Source organism: Acanthopagrus latus, chromosome 17 (genome assembly GCF_904848185.1).
Source record: "Acanthopagrus latus isolate v.2019 chromosome 17, fAcaLat1.1, whole genome shotgun sequence".
Classification (NCBI taxonomy): Eukaryota; Metazoa; Chordata; class Actinopteri; order Spariformes; family Sparidae; genus Acanthopagrus; species Acanthopagrus latus.
Genome location: NC_051055.1, coordinates 1,263,417 through 1,266,331, shown reverse-complemented (window position 1 = coordinate 1,266,331; position 2,915 = coordinate 1,263,417). Strand labels below are relative to the sequence as shown.

The window sequence follows — 2,915 nt, the reverse complement described above, 5'->3', positions numbered from 1 at the left end:
GTATAAGGAGAAGAGGATGGGCCCAAGAATAGAGCCATGGGGAACTCCGCAAGACGGGGGCAGAAGACGATGCAGAATCACCAAGCCTTACTGAAAAGCATCTCTCAGACAGATATGATCGGAATCACTCCAAGGCAGCACCCCTGATACCCACACAGTGCTCAACTGTGTCAAAAGCTGCAGTAAGGTCTAAAAGCATATGAATGGCAGAATCACCAGAGTCAGTAGTTAATAAAAGATCATTAAAAACCTTTAAAATCTTAGAGAAAACGGTACTTGTACAACTGCACTTTTAGAGATAAATGGAAGCTTTGAGATGGGTCTATAATTACAAAGGACTGAAGTGTCTAGATTTGGTTTCTTTAACAGGGGTTCCACAACTGCTTCTTTAAAATAAGCTGGGACCACACCTGAAGCAAGACTGCTTGTGGCGGCCACACATGGTGACCACCTTTAAATTTAATATTTTGTTATTCTTTTCGTTTTAAATGAGGACACACAGTCTTTTCTTTTCAGTTATTACATTTATTAACAGTTGTTGATTAATTTGAGTGCACGCATTTTAGTTAATAGCATGTTGATTAATATTCCATTGTTTGAGTTAAACTCACTGTTTGTCTTTGTTGTGTGTTGTGTGCTCTCCCCAGCTCTGAAAAGGAGGTGGCGCCATCCAAGATGGTCTCTTATGGAAATGGGGCAGGTACTGGAAGAGGCCACCTTGGAGGTACCAGAGGGGAGGCTGTCTTTTCTTTGAGATTTATTAATTTGAGATCATTTAAGAGCTTTAAGTTTTGTTCATTATTTGAGTGTTTTGTATTGAATATGTATAGGTTTTCTTTTGTAGTCTTTGTTCACATTATGTTGCGTTTGCTGTATAGAAGTTGTTGGTTATGTCTGTTCCCCTCCTATTGTCTGTGTTGGCTAGCCAAAGTCTATATAACCCTCACCTATTGTCTCATTAGGTAGGTCAAGTATGTTGAGTTAAGTTGCTATTTATTGTTGACCTCAGTTTAAGTTTTAGGGCCCTTATTTAGAGTTGTTATTTTCCTCATTTTTGTACTTGCACAAATATACTTTGGATATTGTTTCTTTGAGTTGAGTTTATAAATTAATTAATATTCTTTTGGATATTTACACCTTGTTCTTGAGCCTTTCCTGTTTGGTCCCTGACACTGCTATTTATGATTTTTTGGACATTAAGTCCAATAGTCTCCCAGACCTTTTTAAACAGGCGAGGAGGAACAATGTCTGTGGGGCAGGAGGAGGGTTTAAGTTGAGTGACAATTTTTGTGAGAGATAAAAGCGACACAGGCTCAAACCGGTTTAAGACAGTTGAGCAAGTGACGGGTATGGAAGGGTCAAAAGAGGGGGGTGAAATATGAGTCCTGATGGTTGCAACCTTAACGATTAAATAGCAGAGAAAACAATGCAACATTGTCAATATGTGTAAATCTAAAGCACGCAAATTACTGAATGTTACAAATGTGGATGGGCTGGTTGTTATTTTAAAGTAACGTCAATGGTGGCTAGCATTAGCTCCTAAAGTTTTATGGTAGCATCGGCTTTTTTTCTGCAAATAACATATGCTAACTGTTTATTTATAACCATGTGTTCAGCTTTGTTCAACTTTTTTAGTTAAGAGTTTAGCACAGGCATAGGCCTTAAGGTGTTGATGTCATCCAAATGAGGATGAAGATATAAACGTTTGCCATCATTCAGGCCGCTCGGTTTACTTAAATAGGTTTTCACCCAGTGGGTATAGGTCGTATAAGATAATGTTAATCTTGTTTAAAATGAAATGAATGTACTATGAGCTTAACATAATTTTTCTGTAATATGTAGATGCATCACTCAATTATTCAGGCAGATAGAAGGCATACAGTGGAACGCAGCACAGCTTGTAAGTTGTTCCACTGCCCTCTTTGCTCTGAATATAAGCCCAGCCTGCCTGCCAGGCTCCAGCAGCACCTGGATGTACACATCAGATATGCCATCACATTCAAAGGTATATAACTTTGTGTGTCTGTGTGTGTTCTTGTGCCTTGTTAGTCATTGGCTAATTTAAACATTTTTTTCTTTACTTGCTCTTAGACAAACAAATCTGTAAATGTAATTTGACCTGCTGGAGTGGAGGACACTTTCATTGCCCAAGGACAGACATGGAGGGACACCTGAAGGCTTGCCAAGGTGCCACAACATCCTCAGCTGCTGCTCAACACGAGCCAGACCCTCGTCCATCAGACACATTTGCTACACCCTCTCCCCGCTTCCACTGTGTGTGTGTGTGTGTGTGTGTGTGTGTGTGTGTATGAGAGCGAGAGAGACTGCATGGAAAGGTCTGTTCCTGACAGGATTGCTTGCATGCTGTGTGTTATGCGTGAAAGATAACTTTATCATTTTAAAAGCTACATAGCTAATTCTTAACGCAGCTTTCTTTCAATTTTAGAAACCTTTCCCAGTCAATAAGTCCTGGACAGTGGAAAGAGAACACTGGTTTTGAAATAGAGGTAATGGTATACACTATTTGTTATTGATATCTAAAGTATAAAAAGTATTTAAAGTACTGTAAAGTCATCAACTGACCTTTTTCTTATATCCCAGGGGTTTCCAAGACAGCTGTACAGAAATGACTGTGGCATCTTCATATTGATGGTAGGAGACATCATTGGTCTTATTTAATTCTGTGTGCTTGTAAGATATTAACATAAAATGATTAAAGTTTTATTCATAGTATCCCCTTTACACTGTACTGGATGCTCCTTATGATTTCGCTATTGTAAATTGATCCGCTCATTCAAATTAAACTCAAAATCCCCTAATAACATTTAATCTGACATACATGTCCAGTGGTAATTACTTTTTCCTTCTTCAGGTGGACATGCCAGTTCTGGAAAGTGGTGGTGTGTCATGTTAAT

At 38.8% G+C, this 2,915-nt stretch overlaps 1 long non-coding RNA gene across 1 annotated transcript; it reads left to right on the top strand.

Moving 5' to 3' along the window:
- Positions 1-2,096: 2,096 nt before the first annotated feature.
- LOC119006420 lies at positions 2,097-2,915 on the top strand. The gene is made up of 4 exons (XR_005070782.1): positions 2,097-2,187; positions 2,447-2,507; positions 2,602-2,652; positions 2,873-2,915. It is a non-coding gene; the product is annotated as an uncharacterized LOC119006420 (long non-coding RNA).